This window comes from Ascaphus truei, unplaced genomic scaffold (genome assembly GCF_040206685.1).
Source record: "Ascaphus truei isolate aAscTru1 unplaced genomic scaffold, aAscTru1.hap1 HAP1_SCAFFOLD_242, whole genome shotgun sequence".
Classification (NCBI taxonomy): Eukaryota; Metazoa; Chordata; class Amphibia; order Anura; family Ascaphidae; genus Ascaphus; species Ascaphus truei.
Genome location: NW_027455345.1, coordinates 530,721 through 548,971, shown reverse-complemented (window position 1 = coordinate 548,971; position 18,251 = coordinate 530,721). Strand labels below are relative to the sequence as shown.

General features: G+C 42.5%; 20 non-coding genes and 17 pseudogenes across 20 annotated transcripts; 9 read left to right on the top strand and 28 right to left on the bottom strand.

Moving 5' to 3' along the window:
- Positions 1 to 2,981: 2,981 nt before the first annotated feature.
- On the bottom strand, positions 2,982 to 3,100 carry LOC142480528 (5S ribosomal RNA; annotated as a pseudogene).
- Positions 3,101 to 3,385: 285 nt separating this feature from the next.
- On the bottom strand, positions 3,386 to 3,504 carry LOC142480857 (5S ribosomal RNA). Its single transcript, XR_012795341.1, has one exon. It is a non-coding gene; the product is annotated as a 5S ribosomal RNA (ribosomal RNA).
- Positions 3,505 to 3,789: 285 nt separating this feature from the next.
- Positions 3,790 to 3,908, bottom strand: LOC142480855 (5S ribosomal RNA). The gene has a single exon (XR_012795339.1). It is a non-coding gene; the product is annotated as a 5S ribosomal RNA (ribosomal RNA).
- A 285-nt stretch (positions 3,909 to 4,193) lies between these two features.
- Positions 4,194 to 4,317, bottom strand: LOC142480543 (5S ribosomal RNA; annotated as a pseudogene).
- Positions 4,318 to 4,602: 285 nt separating this feature from the next.
- LOC142480854 (5S ribosomal RNA) lies at positions 4,603 to 4,721 on the bottom strand. Its single transcript, XR_012795338.1, has one exon. It is a non-coding gene; the product is annotated as a 5S ribosomal RNA (ribosomal RNA).
- A 285-nt stretch (positions 4,722 to 5,006) lies between these two features.
- Positions 5,007 to 5,125, bottom strand: LOC142480179 (5S ribosomal RNA). Its single transcript, XR_012794835.1, has one exon. It is a non-coding gene; the product is annotated as a 5S ribosomal RNA (ribosomal RNA).
- Positions 5,126 to 5,410: 285 nt separating this feature from the next.
- On the bottom strand, positions 5,411 to 5,529 carry LOC142480158 (5S ribosomal RNA). Its single transcript, XR_012794815.1, has one exon. It is a non-coding gene; the product is annotated as a 5S ribosomal RNA (ribosomal RNA).
- A 285-nt stretch (positions 5,530 to 5,814) lies between these two features.
- LOC142480554 (5S ribosomal RNA) lies at positions 5,815 to 5,932 on the bottom strand (annotated as a pseudogene).
- Positions 5,933 to 6,217: 285 nt separating this feature from the next.
- On the bottom strand, positions 6,218 to 6,336 carry LOC142479743 (5S ribosomal RNA). The gene has a single exon (XR_012794412.1). It is a non-coding gene; the product is annotated as a 5S ribosomal RNA (ribosomal RNA).
- Positions 6,337 to 6,621: 285 nt separating this feature from the next.
- LOC142480584 (5S ribosomal RNA) lies at positions 6,622 to 6,745 on the bottom strand (annotated as a pseudogene).
- A 285-nt stretch (positions 6,746 to 7,030) lies between these two features.
- LOC142480441 (5S ribosomal RNA) lies at positions 7,031 to 7,149 on the bottom strand (annotated as a pseudogene).
- A 285-nt stretch (positions 7,150 to 7,434) lies between these two features.
- On the bottom strand, positions 7,435 to 7,558 carry LOC142480582 (5S ribosomal RNA; annotated as a pseudogene).
- Positions 7,559 to 7,843: 285 nt separating this feature from the next.
- Positions 7,844 to 7,962, bottom strand: LOC142480244 (5S ribosomal RNA). The gene has a single exon (XR_012794898.1). It is a non-coding gene; the product is annotated as a 5S ribosomal RNA (ribosomal RNA).
- Positions 7,963 to 8,247: 285 nt separating this feature from the next.
- On the bottom strand, positions 8,248 to 8,366 carry LOC142480565 (5S ribosomal RNA; annotated as a pseudogene).
- Positions 8,367 to 8,651: 285 nt separating this feature from the next.
- On the bottom strand, positions 8,652 to 8,775 carry LOC142480585 (5S ribosomal RNA; annotated as a pseudogene).
- Positions 8,776 to 9,060: 285 nt separating this feature from the next.
- On the bottom strand, positions 9,061 to 9,179 carry LOC142480420 (5S ribosomal RNA; annotated as a pseudogene).
- A 285-nt stretch (positions 9,180 to 9,464) lies between these two features.
- Positions 9,465 to 9,583, bottom strand: LOC142480555 (5S ribosomal RNA; annotated as a pseudogene).
- A 285-nt stretch (positions 9,584 to 9,868) lies between these two features.
- Positions 9,869 to 9,987, bottom strand: LOC142480502 (5S ribosomal RNA; annotated as a pseudogene).
- A 285-nt stretch (positions 9,988 to 10,272) lies between these two features.
- On the bottom strand, positions 10,273 to 10,391 carry LOC142481012 (5S ribosomal RNA). The gene has a single exon (XR_012795491.1). It is a non-coding gene; the product is annotated as a 5S ribosomal RNA (ribosomal RNA).
- A 285-nt stretch (positions 10,392 to 10,676) lies between these two features.
- LOC142480191 (5S ribosomal RNA) lies at positions 10,677 to 10,795 on the bottom strand. The gene has a single exon (XR_012794847.1). It is a non-coding gene; the product is annotated as a 5S ribosomal RNA (ribosomal RNA).
- A 285-nt stretch (positions 10,796 to 11,080) lies between these two features.
- Positions 11,081 to 11,199, bottom strand: LOC142480546 (5S ribosomal RNA; annotated as a pseudogene).
- Positions 11,200 to 11,484: 285 nt separating this feature from the next.
- LOC142480583 (5S ribosomal RNA) lies at positions 11,485 to 11,608 on the bottom strand (annotated as a pseudogene).
- A 285-nt stretch (positions 11,609 to 11,893) lies between these two features.
- Positions 11,894 to 12,012, bottom strand: LOC142480190 (5S ribosomal RNA). Its single transcript, XR_012794846.1, has one exon. It is a non-coding gene; the product is annotated as a 5S ribosomal RNA (ribosomal RNA).
- Positions 12,013 to 12,297: 285 nt separating this feature from the next.
- Positions 12,298 to 12,416, bottom strand: LOC142480243 (5S ribosomal RNA). The gene has a single exon (XR_012794897.1). It is a non-coding gene; the product is annotated as a 5S ribosomal RNA (ribosomal RNA).
- A 285-nt stretch (positions 12,417 to 12,701) lies between these two features.
- LOC142480544 (5S ribosomal RNA) lies at positions 12,702 to 12,820 on the bottom strand (annotated as a pseudogene).
- A 285-nt stretch (positions 12,821 to 13,105) lies between these two features.
- LOC142480573 (5S ribosomal RNA) lies at positions 13,106 to 13,224 on the bottom strand (annotated as a pseudogene).
- Positions 13,225 to 13,509: 285 nt separating this feature from the next.
- LOC142480491 (5S ribosomal RNA) lies at positions 13,510 to 13,628 on the bottom strand (annotated as a pseudogene).
- Positions 13,629 to 13,913: 285 nt separating this feature from the next.
- On the bottom strand, positions 13,914 to 14,032 carry LOC142480580 (5S ribosomal RNA; annotated as a pseudogene).
- Positions 14,033 to 14,259: 227 nt separating this feature from the next.
- Positions 14,260 to 14,378, top strand: LOC142480146 (5S ribosomal RNA). The gene has a single exon (XR_012794804.1). It is a non-coding gene; the product is annotated as a 5S ribosomal RNA (ribosomal RNA).
- A 286-nt stretch (positions 14,379 to 14,664) lies between these two features.
- Positions 14,665 to 14,783, top strand: LOC142480337 (5S ribosomal RNA). Its single transcript, XR_012794986.1, has one exon. It is a non-coding gene; the product is annotated as a 5S ribosomal RNA (ribosomal RNA).
- Positions 14,784 to 15,069: 286 nt separating this feature from the next.
- On the top strand, positions 15,070 to 15,188 carry LOC142480334 (5S ribosomal RNA). The gene has a single exon (XR_012794984.1). It is a non-coding gene; the product is annotated as a 5S ribosomal RNA (ribosomal RNA).
- A 286-nt stretch (positions 15,189 to 15,474) lies between these two features.
- Positions 15,475 to 15,593, top strand: LOC142480729 (5S ribosomal RNA). Its single transcript, XR_012795222.1, has one exon. It is a non-coding gene; the product is annotated as a 5S ribosomal RNA (ribosomal RNA).
- A 286-nt stretch (positions 15,594 to 15,879) lies between these two features.
- Positions 15,880 to 15,998, top strand: LOC142480333 (5S ribosomal RNA). Its single transcript, XR_012794983.1, has one exon. It is a non-coding gene; the product is annotated as a 5S ribosomal RNA (ribosomal RNA).
- Positions 15,999 to 16,284: 286 nt separating this feature from the next.
- Positions 16,285 to 16,403, top strand: LOC142480332 (5S ribosomal RNA). Its single transcript, XR_012794982.1, has one exon. It is a non-coding gene; the product is annotated as a 5S ribosomal RNA (ribosomal RNA).
- Positions 16,404 to 16,689: 286 nt separating this feature from the next.
- LOC142480728 (5S ribosomal RNA) lies at positions 16,690 to 16,808 on the top strand. Its single transcript, XR_012795221.1, has one exon. It is a non-coding gene; the product is annotated as a 5S ribosomal RNA (ribosomal RNA).
- Positions 16,809 to 17,094: 286 nt separating this feature from the next.
- LOC142480145 (5S ribosomal RNA) lies at positions 17,095 to 17,213 on the top strand. Its single transcript, XR_012794803.1, has one exon. It is a non-coding gene; the product is annotated as a 5S ribosomal RNA (ribosomal RNA).
- Positions 17,214 to 17,890: 677 nt separating this feature from the next.
- On the top strand, positions 17,891 to 18,009 carry LOC142480144 (5S ribosomal RNA). Its single transcript, XR_012794802.1, has one exon. It is a non-coding gene; the product is annotated as a 5S ribosomal RNA (ribosomal RNA).
- Positions 18,010 to 18,251: the final 242 nt, after the last annotated feature.

The window sequence follows — 18,251 nt, the reverse complement described above, 5'->3', positions numbered from 1 at the left end:
ATTCATGATACGTAGTCCTATCCCCCAAAATTCTATTCGCCTCTAGAAGATAATAGTCCGTGTCCATTACTACCACGCCGCCGCCTTTGTCTGCTGGCTTGATAGTGATGGACCTGTCTTCTGATAATTCCTCAAGTGCTTGTTTCTCCTCTTTACTGAGATTATCCCTGAACCTCTTTGTGTTTGTTGTTAATTTTTCGAGGTCGTCTAGTATCAACTGATGGTATACCTCTAGATGATGTCCTTTACTACCTGTGGGGTTAAACTTGGATTTCGCTCTTAAATTTGAGTGTGTAAAACTGTCTGTCTCCTTTTCTGTTATTACCACCGGGGTAGTGTTGATCGTATCCCTAGTCTGAGCGTCCCTGTTTATAAAAAACCTCTTCATAGTCAGCTGCCTCAAAAATTTATTTGCGTCCATAAACATGGTAAAACCACTTGGTCTGGTTGCTGGTGCGAAGTTGAGGCCCCGTGCTATGAGACTCAGTTGTGTATCTGTTAATTGAGTTTTACTAATGTTGAAGACCCCTTTTACTTCGTTTGCTTCTTTTGTGGGCCTCCTTCTGCCTCTCTTTCCTCTCTTTCTCTTTTTTTCCCTTGTTTCCTTTCCTCCGTCCCTGGGTCTGCTGGAATTAATGGTTTGTGTTTCGACGTGTGGGGGTGCGGTGTGCCCTGTTCTAAAAAAGCCACTGTAGTTCCCTTCTTTGTGTGTTCCCATACCGGACTTCTGTTAGGTGATTTGCTTGGGCGCCTAACTCTCTCTGTTTCCCTTTCTCTCCGTCTTGAGTGTTCTCTCCTGTCTCTGTATCCCTCTCTTTCTCCTCTCCATTCTTGTCTTCCCCCTATCGCTTCCCTATCATAATGGGATCGGTTACCCCAACCGTAGCGTCCCTCTCGACTCTGATATTCTCTACGTTGTGGTCTGGCAGGAATCCAGCAGAAGAGATGCAGCAACTCCTGGTCATATATGGCAGTGAGCCAAGACCCCAGTAGAAGAGAGTGGAGGAACGAGCTCACACTGCGGAGGCATCGGCTGGTGATGTATGATCATGTGCATGTGTACAGGTGTGAGTATGGAGCGTCGTGTGAATGAGTGCGTGTGTATGGTTATGTATATAGGTGAGAGTGTACAGGCACGACACTGTTCAGATGTATATGAAAGCGAGGGTGAGCGGGTGTTTGAATGGGGGGTACATGAGTTCAATGACTTGCCTGGCAGACTGGAGAAGCATTACTGAGGGAGGAAGGGAATGAAGCAGGCGAAGAATGGACTAAAGGGGACTGCCCATTGCTGAGCATCCAGTGGGCAGATAAGGCGATGGGCCTTCCGATCCCGGCAGGGGTTTGCATACTCCTCAGCTGGGTGGCCGGGGAGGGAGTGGATACTGTGGGAGGAGGGTGGTCTCTGATTATGGGATCGTGGACCAAAGACAAGCAGACAGGAAGAATCTTCAGATGGGGATGGGGGTGGAGGTAATTGGCAGATAGGAGAGAGGGGAGGGTCGAGGTGTAGGGAAGATAGGCAGGCGAGAGAGCTACAGCCGAAGAAGAGTGTGAGGGAGGTCAGGGGAGAGGGGAGGGGCATGGGATGAGGGATTAGTCAGAGGGGCAGAGGTTAGAGGAGAGGGAGGTTAGGTGCATGGGAGAGGGGGCACAGGTTGTGGTGTGGAAAGAAGGGGGAGAAGGTGGTAGGGAACAGAGGGGAGAGAGGAGGTGGAGGGATATGAAGGCTAGGCAATATGAAGGTACATGGGAGAGAGATTGCAAGATATAAGATCACTAAGGCACATATGGATGGAGACTTAGGGGACTTAGGGGAGTTAAGGGACAGGAGACTAGGCCTTTGGAGGCAGTAATAGGTCATTAATTCATCAGGACACTGGAAGGTAGTTTTGAGAAAGGTAGGGGGAATGTGACCAGGGTTGAGTTCAAAGAGGGTATAAATGGGGTTAAGGCTAAAATAGTTAAGAATGTTAACAAGGAGTCTAGAGAGTCTAGAGAGTCAAGAAAGTTAAATATAGTTGATTAGGTCAGAGGGGTTTGTTAATTGGGTGTTTTATACTGATGATTTGGTGAGAGGCGCTGGGTGTGGGGCGGGAGAATGTCATCACCCTGACTGTTGGCATGGGCGGACAGCCCAGCGAGATGGGTCTAATCCAGCTGGCAGTTAAAGTCCCAAGGGATCATGGGCTCATCTATGGTCCATGGCTCTGGTCCCTGAGTTCAGAGGGCCTGGAGAAGTTTGGTTTCCCCAGGGCAAGGGAGTCTAGGTCGGGCTTGACCAGAATAGGCTCTGTTAGTGTTGTACTGCACCGACACACTTTATTCGAGCAAATACCCGGTATGTACCTGGCAGATACCTGGAATGCGCCGCTCCTCACCTCTGACAAGCCCCGTTGCATTTGCCTTCCCAGCCTGGGTTCATGCCTGGCTGATGGGCGGCTGATCTGTTAAATGATAATGATTAGGATTTAATAGGCTGCAATGCTTCGCGTGTCTACCAGATGGCATAAATTCATGAATTGTAATGCAGTATATATATATGTACTGTGCAGTATTGCAGCCAGCGGGAATAAAATGCTTCAATCCCTGCTGGAAAATACCTCAATGCACTCGGGCAGAAAACAGTCACAAACCTCAATACACCCGGGTATACCCGAATTCGTGGGACTAGCCGAGCTCGAATAAAGTGTGTCGCCAGTGTATATTGTTTATTTATCCTTTCCCCCTGTCCACCCTTCTGTATGAACCTTTCCCCATCTCCTGTCCCGGTCCCGGTCCAGAGGGTGAGGAAGGGTGTACTATAGACGGAATTCTTGATGTCAGAATTCTATTTTGGAAGGTTGCATTGTGTTAAACTTTCTAAGGAAAAAACGATATATTTCTTTGCCACTGCGGGAAAAAGTAGCAAGAAATGAAACATTTTCTTTTGCTGCGAGGAATGCCATGTATATTTTCATTAGGGAAGCGAAAAATAAAAACACCAAAAGCACATGGTATTCCCAGGCAGTCTCCCAACCCAGTACTAATCAAGCCTCACCCTGCTTAGCTTCCGAGATCTGACAGGATCGGGCACTTTCAAGGTAGTATGGCCGTAGGTGGAGATTGCTGTCTCATGATATCCTCTCATTCTTAAATTCATGAGCCTATATCTTGCTCCATGCATACACAGAGACTGAGAAAATGACAGGTGCACTCAAATGTACTATAGACGGAATTCTTGATGTCAGAATTCTATTTTGGAAGGTTGCATTGTGTTAAACTTTCTGAGGAAAAAACGATATATTTCTTTGCCACTGCGGGAAAAAGTAGCAAGAAATGAAACATTTTCTTTTGCTGCGAGGAATGCCATGTATATTTTCATTAGGGAAGCGAAAAATAAAAACACCTACAGCACCTGGTATTCCCAGGCAGTCTCCCAACCCGGTACTAATCAAGCCTCACCCTGCTTAGCTTCCGAGATCTGACGGGATCGGGCACTTTCAAGGTAGTATGGCCGTAGGTGGAGATTGCTGTCTCATGATATCCTCTCATTCTTACATTCATGAGCCTATATCTTGCTCCATGCATACACAGAGACTGAGAAAATGACAGGTGCACTCAAATGTACTATAGACGGAATTCTTGATGTCAGAATTCTATTTTGGAAGGTTGCATTGTGTTAAACTTTCTGAGGAAAAAACGATATATTTCTTTGCCACTGCGGGAAAAAGTAGCAAGAAATGAAACATTTTCTTTTGCTGCGAGGAATGCCATGTATATTTTCATTAGGGAAGCGGAAAATAAAAACACCTACAGCACCTGGTATTCCCAGGCAGTCTCCCAACCCGGTACTAATCAAGCCTCACCCTGCTTAGCTTCCGAGATCTGACGGGATCGGGCACTTTCAAGGTAGTATGGCCGTAGGTGGAGATTGCTGTCTCATGATATCCTCTCATTCTTAAATTCATGAGCCTATATCTTGCTCCATGCATACACAGAGACTGAGAAAATGACAGGTGCACTCAAATGTACTATAGACGGAATTCTTGATGTCAGAATTCTATTTTGGAAGGTTGCATTGTGTTAAACTTTCTGAGGAAAAAACGATATATTTCTTTGCCACTGCGGGAAAAAGTAGCAAGAAATGAAACATTTTCTTTTGCTGCGAGGAATGCCATGTATATTTTCATTAGGGAAGCGAAAAATAAAAACACCTACAGCACTTTGTATTCCCAGGCAGTCTCCCAACCCGGTACTAATCAAGCCTCACCCTGCTTAGCTTCCGAGATCTGACGGGATCGGGCACTTTCAAGGTAGTACTGTATGGCCGTAGGTGGAGATTGCTGTCTCATGATATCCTCTCATTCTTACATTCATGAGCCTATATCTTGCTCCATGCATACACAGAGACTGAGAAAATGACAGGTGCACTCAAATGTACTATAGACGGAATTCTTGATGTCAGAATTCTATTTTGGAAGGTTGCATTGTGTTAAACTTTCTGAGGAAAAAACGATATATTTCTTTGCCACTGCGGGAAAAAGTAGCAAGAAATTAAACATTTTCTTTTGCTGCGAGGAATGCCATGTATATTTTCATTAGGGAAGCGAAAAATAAAAACACCTACAGCACCTGGTATTCCCAGGCAGTCTCCCAACCCGGTACTAATCAAGCCTCACCCTGCTTAGCTTCCGAGATCTGACGGGATCGGGCACTTTCAAGGTAGTATGGCCGTAGGTGGAGATTGCTGTCTCATGATATCCTCTCATTCTTAAATTCATGAGCCTATATCTTGCTCCATGCATACACAGAGACTGAGAAAATGACAGGTGCACTCAAATGTACTATAGACGGAATTCTTGATGTCAGAATTCTATTTTGGAAGGTTGCATTGTGTTAAACTTTCTGAGGAAAAAACGATATATTTCTTTGCCACTGCGGGAAAAAGTAGCAAGAAATGAAACATTTTCTTTTGCTGCGAGGAATGCCATGTATATTTTCATTAGGGAAGCGAAAAATAAAAACACCTACAGCACCTGGTATTCCCAGGCAGTCTCCCAACCCGGTACTAATCAAGCCTCACCCTGCTTAGCTTCCGAGATCTGACGGAATCGGGCACTTTCAAGGTAGTATGGCCGTAGGTGGAGATTGCTGTCTCATGATATCCTCTCATTCTTAAATTCATGAGCCTATATCTTGCTCCATGCATACACAGAGACTGAGAAAATGACAGGTGCACTCAAATGTACTATAGACGGAATTCTTGATGTCAGAATTCTATTTTGGAAGGTTGCATTGTGTTGAACTTTCTGAGGAAAAAACGATATATTTCTTTGCCACTGCGGGAAAAAGTAGCAAGAAATGAAACATTTTCTTTTGCTGCGAGGAATGCCATGTATATTTTCATTAGGGAAGCGAAAAATAAAAACACCTACAGCACCTGGTATTCCCAGGCAGCCTCCCAACCCGGTACTAATCAAGCCTCACCCTGCTTAGCTTCCGAGATCTGACGGGATCGGGCACTTTCAAGGTAGTATGGCCGTAGGTGGAGATTGCTGTCTCATGATATCCTCTCATTCTTAAATTCATGAGCCTATATCTTGCTCCATGCATACACAGAGACTGAGAAAATGACAGGTGCACTCAAATGTACTATAGACGGAATTCTTGATGTCAGAATTCTATTTTGGAAGGTTGCATTGTGTTAAACTTTCTGAGGAAAAAACGATATATTTCTTTGCCACTGCGGGAAAAAGTAGCAAGAAATGAAACATTTTCTTTTGCTGCGAGGAATGCCATGTATATTTTCATTAGGGAAGCGAAAAATAAAAACACCAAAAGCACATGGTATTCCCAGGCAGTCTCCCAACCCGGTACAATCAAGCCTCACCCTGCTTAGCTTCCAAGATCTGACGGGATCGGGCACTTTCAAGGTAGTATGGCCGTAGGTGGAGATTGCAGTCTCATGATATTCTCTCATTCTTAAATTCATGAGCCTATATCTTGCTCCATGCATACACAGAGACTGAGAAAATGACAGGTGCACTCAAATGTACTATAGACGGAATTCTTGATGTCAGAATTCTATTTTGGAAGGTTGCATTGTGTTAAACTTTCTGAGGAAAAAACGATATATTTCTTTGCCACTGCGGGAAAAAGTAGCAAGAAATGAAACATTTTCTTTTGCTGCGAGGAATGCCATGTATATTTTCATTAGGGAAGCGATAAATAAAAACACCTACAGCACCTGGTATTCCCAGGCAGCCTCCCAACCCGGTACTAATCAAGCCTCACCCTGCTTAGTTTCCGAGATCTGATGGGATCGGGCACTTTCAAGGTAGTATGGCCGTAGGTGGAGATTGCTGTCTCATGATATCCTCTCATTCTTAAATTCATGAGCCTATATCTTGCTCCATGCATACACAGAGACTGAGAAAATGACAGGTGCACTCAAATGTACTATAGACGGAATTCTTGATGTCAGAATTCTATTTTGGAAGGTTGCATTGTGTTAAACTTTCTGAGGAAAAAACGATATATTTCTTTGCCACTGCGGGAAAAAGTAGCAAGAAATTAAACATTTTCTTTTGCTGCGAGGAATGCCATGTATATTTTCATTAGGGAAGCGAAAAATAAAAACACCAAAAGCACATGGTATTCCCAGGCAGTCTCCCAACCCGGTACTAATCAAGCCTCACCCTGCTTAGCTTCCGAGATCTGACAGGATCGGGCACTTTCAAGGTAGTACAGTATGGCCGTAGGTGGAGATTGCTGTCTCATGATATCCTCTCATTCTTAAATTCATGAGCCTATATCTTGCTCCATGCATACACAGAGACTGAGAAAATGACAGGTGCACTCAAATGTACTATAGACGGAATTCTTGATGTCAGAATTCTATTTTGGAAGGTTGCATTGTGTTAAACTTTCTGAGGAAAAAACGATATATTTCTTTGCCACTGCGGGAAAAAGTAGCAAGAAATGAAACATTTTCTTTTGCTGCGAGGAATGCCATGTATATTTTCATTAGGGAAGCGAAAAATAAAAACACCAACAGCACCTGGTATTCCCAGGCAGTTTCCCAACCCAGTACTAATCAAGCCTCACCCTGCTTAGCTTCCGAGATCTGACGGGATCGGGCACTTTCCAGGTAGTATGGCCGTAGGTGGAGATTGCTGTCTCATGATATCCTCTCATTCTTAAATTTATGAGCCTATATCTTGCTCCATGCATACACAGAGACTGAGAAAATGACAGGTGCACTCAAATGTACTATAGACGGAATTCTTGATGTCAGAATTCTATTTTGGAAGGTTGCATTGTGTTAAACTTTCTGAAGAAAAAACGATATATTTCTTTGCCACTGCGGGAAAAAGTAGCAAGAAATGAAACATTTTCTTTTGCTGCGAGGAATGCCATGTATATTTTCATTAGGGAAGCGAAAAATAAAAACACCAAAAGCACATGGTATTCCCAGGCAGTCTCCTAACCTGGTACTAATCAAGCCTCACCCTGCTTAGCTTCCGAGATCTGACAGGATCGGGCACTTTCAAGGTAGTACAGTATGGCCGTAGGTGGAGATTGCTGTCTCATGATATACTCTCATTCTTAAATTCATGAGCCTATATCTTGCTCCATGCATACACAGAGACTGAGAAAATGACAGGTGCACTCAAATGTACTATAGACGGAATTCTTGATGTCAGAATTCTATTTTGGAAGGTTGCATTGTGTTAAACTTTCTGAGGAAAAAACGATATATTTCTTTGCCACTGCGGGAAAAAGTAGCAAGAAATGAAACATTTTCTTTTGCTGCGAGGAATGCCATGTATATTTTCATTAGGGAAGCAAAAAATAAAAACACCTACAGCACCTGGTATTCCCAGGCAGTCTCCCAACCCGGTAATAATCAAGCCTCACCCTGCTTAGTTTCCGAGATCTGACGGGATCGGGCACTTTCAAGGTAGTATGGCCGTAGGTGGAGATTGCTGTCTCATGATATCCTCTCATTCTTAAATTCATGAGCCTATATCTTGCTCCATGCATACACAGAGACTGAGAAAATGACAGGTGCACTCAAATGTACTATAGACGGAATTCTTGATGTCAGAATTCTATTTTGGAAGGTTGCATTGTGTTAAACTTTCTGAAGAAAAAACGATATATTTCTTTGCCACTGCGGGAAAAAGTAGCAAGAAATGAAACATTTTCTTTTGCTGCGAGGAATGCCATGTATATTTTCATTAGGGAAGCGAAAAATAAAAACACCAAAAGCACATGGTATTCCCAGGCAGTTTTCCAACCCGGTACTAATCAAGCCTCACCCTGCTTAGCTTCCAAGATCTGACGGGATCGGGCACTTTCAAGGTAGTATGGCCGTAGGTGGAGATTGCTGTCTCATGATATCCTCTCATTCTTAAATTCATGAGCCTATATCTTGCTCCATGCATACACAGAGACTGAGAAAATGACAGGTGCACTCAAATGTACTATAGACGGAATTCTTGATGTCAGAATTCTATTTTGGAAGGTTGCATTGTGTTAAACTTTCTGAGGAAAAAACGATATATTTCTTTGCCACTGTGGGAAAAAGTAGCAAGAAATGAAACATTTTCTTTTGCTGCGAGGAATGCCATGTATATTTTCATTAGGGAAGCGAAAAATAAAAACACCAAAAGCACATGGTATTCCCAGGCAGTCTCCTAACCTGGTACTAATCAAACCTCACCCTGCTTAGCTTCCGAGATCTGACAGGATCGGGCACTTTCAAGGTAGTACAGTATGGCCGTAGGTGGAGATTGCTGTCTCATGATATACTCTCATTCTTAAATTCATGAGCCTATATCTTGCTCCATGCATACACAGAGACTGAGAAAATGACAGGTGCACTCAAATGTACTATAGACGGAATTCTTGATGTCAGAATTCTATTTTGGAAGGTTGCATTGTGTTAAACTTTCTGAGGAAAAAACGATATATTTCTTTGCCACTGCGGGAAAAAGTAGCAAGAAATGAAACATTTTCTTTTGCTGCGAGGAATGCCATGTATATTTTCATTAGGGAAGCAAAAAATAAAAACACCTACAGCACCTGGTATTCCCAGGCAGTCTCCCAACCCGATAATAATCAAGCCTCACCCTGCTTAGTTTCCGAGATCTGACGGGATCGGGCACTTTCAAGGTAGTATGGCCGTAGGTGGAGATTGCTGTCTCATGATATCCTCTCATTCTTAAATTCATGAGCCTATATCTTGCTCCATGCATACACAGAGACTGAGAAAATGACAGGTGCACTCAAATGTACTATAGACGGAATTCTTGATGTCAGAATTCTATTTTGGAAGGTTGCATTGTGTTAAACTTTCTGAAGAAAAAACGATATATTTCTTTGCCACTGCGGGAAAAAGTAGCAAGAAATGAAACATTTTCTTTTGCTGCGAGGAATGCCATGTATATTTTCATTAGGGAAGCGAAAAATAAAAACACCAAAAGCACATGGTATTCCCAGGCAGTTTTCCAACCCAGTACTAATCAAGCCTCACCCTGCTTAGCTTCCAAGATCTGACGGGATCGGGCACTTTCAAGGTAGTATGGCCGTAGGTGGAGATTGCTGTCTCATGATATCCTCTCATTCTTAAATTCATGAGCCTATATCTTGCTCCATGCATACACAGAGACTGAGAAAATGACAGGTGCACTCAAATGTACTATAGACGGAATTCTTGATGTCAGAATTCTATTTTGGAAGGTTGCATTGTGTTAAACTTTCTGAGGAAAAAACGATATATTTCTTTGCCACTGTGGGAAAAAGTAGCAAGAAATGAAACATTTTCTTTTGCTGCGAGGAATGCCATGTATATTTTCATTAGGGAAGCGAAAAATAAAAACACCAAAAGCACATGGTATTCCCAGGCAGTCTCCCAACCCGGTACTAATCAAGCCTCGCCCTGCTTAGCTTCCGAGATCTGACGGGATCGGGCACTTTCAAGGTAGTATGGCCGTAGGTGGAGATTGCTGTCTCATGATATCCTCTCATTCTTAAATTCATGAGCCTATATCTTGCTCCATGCATACACAGAGACTGAGAAAATGACAGGTGCACTCAAATGTACTATAGACGGAATTCTTGATGTCAGAATTCTATTTTGGAAGGTTGCATTGTGTTAAACTTTCTGAGGAAAAAACGATATATTTCTTTGCCACTGCGGGAAAAAGTAGCAAGAAATGAAACATTTTCTTTTGCTGCGAGGAATGCCATGTATATTTTCATTAGGGAAGCGAAAAATAAAAACACCTACAGCACCTGGTATTCCCAGGCAGTCTCCCAACCCGGTACTAATCAAGCCTCACCCTGCTTAGCTTCCGAGATCTGACGGGATCGGGCACTTTCAAGGTAGTATGGCTGTAGGTGGAGATTGCTGTCTCATGATATCCTCTCATTCTTAAATTTATGAGCCTATATCTTGCTCCATGCATACACAGAGACTGAGAAAATGACAGGTGCACTCAAATGTACTATAGACGGAATTCTTGATGTCAGAATTCTATTTTGGAAGGTTGCATTGTGTTAAACTTTCTGAGGAAAAAACGATATATTTCTTTGCCACTGCGGGAAAAAGTAGCAAGAAATGAAACATTTTCTTTTGCTGCGAGGAATGCCATGTATATTTTCATTAGGGAAGCGAAAAATAAAAACACCTACAGCACTTGGTATTCCCAGGCAGTCTCCCAACCCGGTACTAATCAAGCCTCACCCTGCTTAGCTTCCGAGATCTGCCGGGATCGGGCACTTTCAAGGTAGTATGGCCGTAGGTGGAGATTGCTGTCTCATGATATCCTCTCATTCTTAAATTCATGAGCCTATATCTTGCTCCATGCATACGCAGAGACTGAGAAAATGACAGGTGCACTCAAATGTACTATAGACGGAATTCTTGATGTCAGAATTCTATTTTGGAAGGTTGCATTGTGTTAAACTTTCTGAGGAAAAAACGATATATTTCTTTGCCACTGCGGGAAAAAGTAGCAAGAAATGAAACATTTTCTTTTGCTGCGAGGAATGCCATGTATATTTTCATTAGGGAAGCGAAAAATAAAAACACCAAAAGCACATGGTATTCCCGGGCAGTCTCCCAACCCGGTACTAATCAAGCCTCACCTTGCTTAGCTTCCGAGATCTGACAGAATCGGGCACTTTCAAGGTAGTATGGCCGTAGGTGGAGATTGCTGTCTCATGATATCCTCTCATTCTTAAATTCATGAGCCTATATCTTGCTCCATGCATACACAGAGACTGAGAAAATGACAGGTGCACTCAAATGTACTATAGACGGAATTCTTGATGTCAGAATTCTATTTTGGAAGGTTGCATTGTGTTAAACTTTCTGAGGAAAAAACGATATATTTCTTTGCCACTGCGGGAAAAAGTAGCAAGAAATGAAACATTTTCTTTTGCTGCGAGGAATGCCATGTATATTTTCATTAGGGAAGCGAAAAATAAAAACACCAAAAGCACATGGTATTCCCAGGCAGTCTCCCAACCCGGTACTAATCAAGCCTCACCCTGCTTAGCTTCCGAGATCTGACAGGATCGGGCACTTTCAAGGTAGTACAGTATGGCCGTAGGTGGAGATTGCTGTCTCATGATATCCTCTCATTCTTAAATGCATGAGCCTATATCTTGCTCCATGCATACACAGAGACTGAGAAAATGACAGGTGCACTCAAATGTACTATAGACGGAATTCTTGATGTCAGAATTCTATTTTGGAAGGTTGCATTGTGTTAAACTTTCTGAGGAAAAAACGATATATTTCTTTGCCACTGCGGGAAAAAGTAGCAAGAAATGAAACATTTTCTTTTGCTGCGAGGAATGCCATGTATATTTTCATTAGGGAAGCGAAAAATAAAAACACCTACAGCACTTGGTATTCCCAGGCAGTCTCCCAACCCGGTACTAATCAAGCCTCACCCTGCTTAGCTTCCGAGATCTGCCGGGATCGGGCACTTTCAAGGTAGTATGGCCGTAGGTGGAGATTGCTGTCTCATGATATCCTCTCATTCTTAAATTCATGAGCCTATATCTTGCTCCATGCATACACAGAGACTGAGAAAATGACAGGTGCACTCAAATGTACTATAGACGGAATTCTTGATGTCAGAATTCTATTTTGGAAGGTTGCATTGTGTTGAACTTTCAGAGGAAAAAACGATAGATTTCTTTGCCACTGCGGGAAAAAGTAGCAAGAAATGAAACATTTTCTTTTGCTGCGAGGAATGCCATGTATATTTTCATTAGGGAAGCGAAAAATAAAAACACCTACAGCACCTGGTATTCCCAGGCAGTCTCCCAACCCGGTACTAATCAAGGCTCACCCTGCTTAGCTTCCGAGATCTGACGGGATCGGGCACTTTCAAGGTAGTATGGCTGTAGGTGGAGATTGCTGTCTCATGATATCCTCTCATTCTTAAATTTATGAGTCTATATCTTGCTCCATGCATACACAGAGACTGAGAAAATGACAGGTGCACTCAAATGTACTATAGACGGAATTCTTGATGTCAGAATTCTATTTTGGAAGGTTGCATTGTGTTAAACTTTCTGAGGAAAAAACGATATATTTCTTTGCCACTGCGGGAAAAAGTAGCAAGAAATGAAACATTTTCTTTTGCTGCGAGGAATGCCATGTATATTTTCATTAGGGAAGCGAAAAATAAAAACACCAAAAGCACATGGTATTCCCGGGCAGTCTCCCAACCCGGTACTAATCAAGCCTCACCTTGCTTAGCTTCCGAGATCTGACAGAATCGGGCACTTTCAAGGTAGTATGGCCGTAGGTGGAGATTGCTGTCTCATGATATCCTCTCATTCTTAAATTCATGAGCCTATATCTTGCTCCATGCATACACAGAGACTGAGAAAATGACAGGTGCACTCAAATGTACTATAGACGGAATTCTTGATGTCAGAATTCTATTTTGGAAGGTTGCATTGTGTTAAACTTTCTGAGGAAAAAACGATATATTTCTTTGCCACTGCGGGAAAAAGTAGCAAGAAATGAAACATTTTCTTTTGCTGCGAGGAATGCCATGTATATTTTCATTATGGAAGCGAAAAATAAAAACACCAAATGCACATGGTATTCCCAGGCAGTTTTCCAACCCGGTACTAATCAAGCCTCACCCTGCTTAGCTTCCGAGATCTGACGGGATCGGGCACTTTCAAGGTAGTATGGCCGTAGGTGGAGATTGCTGTCTCATGATATCCTCTCATTCTTAAATTCATGAGCCTATATCTTGCTCCATGCATACACAGAGACTGAGAAAATGACAGGTGCACTCAAATGTACTATAGACGGAATTCTTGATGTCAGAATTCTATTTTGGAAGGTTGCATTGTGTTAAACTTTCTGAGGAAAAAACGATATATTTCTTTGCCACTGCGGGAAAAAGTAGCAAGAAATTAAACATTTTCTTTTGCTGCGAGGAATGCCATGTATATTTTCATTAGGGAAGCGAAAAATAAAAACACCAAAAGCACATGGTATTCCCAGGCAGTCTCCCAACCCGGTACTAATCAAGCCTCACCCTGCTTAGCTTCCGAGATCTGACGGGATCGGGCACTTTCAAGGTAGTATGGCCGTAGGTGGAGATTGCTGTCTCATGATATCCTCTCATTCTTAAATTCATGAGCCTATATCTTGCTCCATGCATACACAGAGACTGAGAAAATGACAGGTGCACTCAAATGTACTATAGACGGAATTCTTGATGTCAGAATTCTATTTTGGAAGGTTGCATTGTGTTAAACTTTCTGAGGAAAAAACGATATATTTCTTTGCCACTGCGGGAAAAAGTAGCAAGAAATGAAACATTTTCTTTTGCTGTGAGGAATGCCATGTATATTTTCATTAGGGAAGCGAAAAATAAAAACACCAAAAGCACATGGTATTCCCAGGCAGTCTCCCAACCCTGTACTAATCAAGCCTCACCCTGCTTAGCTTCCGAGATCTGACAGGATCGGGCACTTTCAAGGTAGTATGGTCGTAGGTGGAGATTGCTGTCTCATGATATCCTCTCATTCTTAAATTCATGAGCCTATATCTTGCTCCATGCTTGCAACACAATGCAACCTTCCAAAATAGAATTCTGACATCAAGAATTCCGTCTATAGTACATTTGAGTGCACCTGTCATTTTCTCAGTCTCTGTGTATGCATGGAGCAAGATATAGGCTCATGGATTTAAGAATGAGAGGATATCATGAGACAGCAATCTCCACCTACGGCCATACTACCTTGACAGCGCCCGATCCCGTCAGATCTCGGAAGCTAAGCAGGGTGAGGCTTGATTAGTACTGGGTTGGGAGACTGCCTGGGAATACCAGGTGCTGTAGGGGTTTTTATTTTTCGCTTCCCTAATGAAAATATACATGGCATTCCTCGCAGCAAATGAAAATGTTTCATTTCTTGCTACTTTTTTCCCGCAGTGGCAAAGAAATATATCGTTTTTTCCTCTGAAAGTTCAACACAATGCAACCTTCCAAAATAGAATTCTGACATCAAGAATTCCGTCTATAGTACATTTGAGTGCACCTGTCATTTTCTCAGTCTCTGTGTATGCATGGAGCAAGATATAGGCTCATGGATTTAAGAATGAGAGGATATCATGAGACAGCAATCTCCACCTACGGCCATACTACCTTGACAGCGCCCGATCCCGTCAGATCTCGGAAGCTAAGCAGGGTGAGGCTTGATTAGTACTGGGTTGGGAGACTGCCTCGGAATACCAGGTGCTGTAGGGGTTTTTATTTTTCGCTTCCCTAATGAAAATATACATGGCATTCCTCGCAGCAAATGAAAATGTTTCATTTCTTGCTACTTTTTTCCCGCAGTGGCAAAGAAATATATCGTTTTTTCCTCTGAAAGTTCAACACAATGCAACCTTCCAAAATAGAATTCTGACATCAAGAATTCCGTCTATAGTACATTTGAGTGCACCTGTCATTTTCTCAGTCTCTGTGTATGCATGGAGCAAGATATAGGCTCATGGATTTAAGAATGAGAGGATATCATGAGACAGCAATCTCCACCTACGGCCATACTACCTTGACAGCGCCCGATCCCGTCAGATCTCGGAAGCTAAGCAGGGTGAGGCTTGATTAGTACTGGGTTGGGAGACTGCCTCGGAATACCAGGTGCTGTAGGGGTTTTTATTTTTCGCTTCCCTAATGAAAATATACATGGCATTCCTCGCAGCAAATGAAAATGTTTCATTTCTTGCTACTTTTTTCCCGCAGTGGCAAAGAAATATATCGTTTTTTCCTCTGAAAGTTCAACACAATGCAACCTTCCAAAATAGAATTCTGACATCAAGAATTCCGTCTATAGTACATTTGAGTGCACCTGTCATTTTCTCAGTCTCTGTGTATGCATGGAGCAAGATATAGGCTCATGGATTTAAGAATGAGAGGATATCATGAGACAGCAATCTCCACCTACGGCCATACTACCTTGAAAGCGCCCGATCCCGTCAGATCTCGGAAGCTAAGCAGGGTGAGGCTTGATTAGTACTGGGTTGGGAGACTGCCTGGGAATACCAGGTGCTGTGGGTGTTTTTATTTTTTGCTTCCCTAATGAAAATATACATGGCATTCCTTGCAGCAAATGAAAATGTTTCATTTTTTACTACTTTTTTCCCGCAGTGGCAAAGAAATATATCGTTTTTTCCTCAGAAAGTTCAACACAATGCAACCTTCCAAAATAGAATTCTGACATCAAGAATTCCGTCTATAGTACATTTGAGTGCACCTGTCATTTTCTCAGTCTCTGTGTATGCATGGAGCAAGATATAGGCTCATGGATTTAAGAATGAGAGGATATCATGAGACAGCAATCTCCACCTACGGCCATACTACCTTGACAGCGCCCGATCCCGTCAGATCTCGGAAGCTAAGCAGGGTGAGGCTTGATTAGTACTGGGTTGGGAGACTGCCTCGGAATACCAGGTGCTGTAGGGGTTTTTATTTTTCGCTTCCCTAATGAAAATATACATGGCATTCCTCGCAGCAAATGAAAATGTTTCATTTCTTGCTACTTTTTTCCCGCAGTGGCAAAGAAATATATCGTTTTTTCCTCTGAAAGTTCAACACAATGCAACCTTCCAAAATAGAATTCTGACATCAAGAATTCCGTCTATAGTACATTTGAGTGCACCTGTCATTTTCTCAGTCTCTGTGTATGCATGGAGCAAGATATAGGCTCATGGATTTAAGAATGAGAGGATATCATGAGACAGCAATCTCCACCTACGGCCATACTACCTTGACAGCGCCCGATCCCGTCAGATCTCGGAAGCTAAGCAGGGTGAGGCTTGATTAGTACTGGGTTGGGAGACTGCCTCGGAATACCAGGTGCTGTAGGGGTTTTTATTTTTCGCTTCCCTAATGAAAATATACATGGCATTCCTCGCAGCAAATGAAAATGTTTCATTTCTTGCTACTTTTTTCCCGCAGTGGCAAAGAAATATATCGTTTTTTCCTCTGAAAGTTCAACACAATGCAACCTTCCAAAATAGAATTCTGACATCAAGAATTCCGTCTATAGTACATTTGAGTGCACCTGTCATTTTCTCAGTCTCTGTGTATGCATGGAGCAAGATATAGGCTCATGGATTTAAGAATGAGAGGATATCATGAGACAGCAATCTCCACCTACGGCCATACTACCTTGAAAGCGCCCGATCCCGTCAGATCTCGGAAGCTAAGCAGGGTGAGGCTTGATTAGTACTGGGTTGGGAGACTGCCTGGGAATACCAGGTGCTGTGGGTGTTTTTATTTTTTGCTTCCCTAATGAAAATATACATGGCATTCCTTGCAGCAAATGAAAATGTTTCATTTTTTACTACTTTTTTCCCGCAGTGGCAAAGAAATATATCGTTTTTTCCTCTGAAAGTTCAACACAATGCAACCTTCCAAAATAGAATTCTGACATCAAGAATTCCGTCTATAGTACATTTGAGTGCACCTGTCATTTTCTCAGTCTCTGTGTATGCATGGAGCAAGATATAGGCTCATGGATTTAAGAATGAGAGGATATCATGAGACAGCAATCTCCACCTACGGCCATACTACCTTGACAGCGCCCGATCCCGTCAGATCTCGGAAGCTAAGCAGGGTGAGGCTTGATTAGTACTGGGTTGGGAGACTGCCTGGGAATACCAGGTGCTGTAGGGGTTTTTATTTTTTGCTTCCCTAATGAAAATATACATGGCATTCCTCGCAGCAAATGAAAATGTTTCATTTCTTGCTACTTTTTTCCCGCAGTGGCAAAGAAATATATCGTTTTTTCCTCTGAAAGTTCAACACAATGCAACCTTCCAAAATAGAATTCTGACATCAAGAATTCCGTCTATAGTATATTTGAGTGCACCTGTCATTTTCTCAGTCTCTGATTTAATTTCTCCATTTAAGGTAATTCTTCAAGAATGTATTTTTTTAACGGTCACAATAATACACTTATGCCTCCCATGTCATTTAGAAATATATCATACAGGCCTCAGAACACTCAGCATGTTATATGGTGAGCTTGTGGCTCACAGAGTTGGGGTGTGCAGTGTTCAAGCTGATACTTGGAAGAGATAGTGAGTTCAAATCCAAACAGGAGGAGGTTGAATATAGGCACCTCTGAAATTTTTTTACTACTTTTTTCCCGCAGTGGCAAAGAAATCTATCGTTTTTTCCTCTGAAAGTTCAACACAATGCAACCTTCCAAAATAGAATTCTGACATCAAGAATTCCGTCTATAGTACATTTGAGTGCACCTGTCATTTTCTCAGTCTCTGTGTATGCATGGAGCAAGATATAGGCTCATGGATTTAAGAATGAGAGGATATCATGAGACAGCAACCTCCACCTACGGCCATACTACCTTGACAGCGCCCGATCCCGTCAGATCTCGGAAGCTAAGCAGGGTGAGGCTTGATTAGTACTGGGTTGGGAGACTGCCTGGGAATACCAGGTGCTGTAGGGGTTTTTATTTTTCGCTTCCCTAATGAAAATATACATGGCATTCCTCGCAGCAAATGAAAATGTTTCATTTCTTGCTACTTTTTTCCCGCAGTGGCAAAGAAATCTATCGTTTTTTCCTCTGAAAGTTCAACACAATGCAACCTTCCAAAATAGAATTCTGACATCAAGAATTCCGTCTATAGTACATTTGAGTGCACCTGTCATTTTCTCAGTCTCTGTGTATGCATGGAGCAAGATATAGGC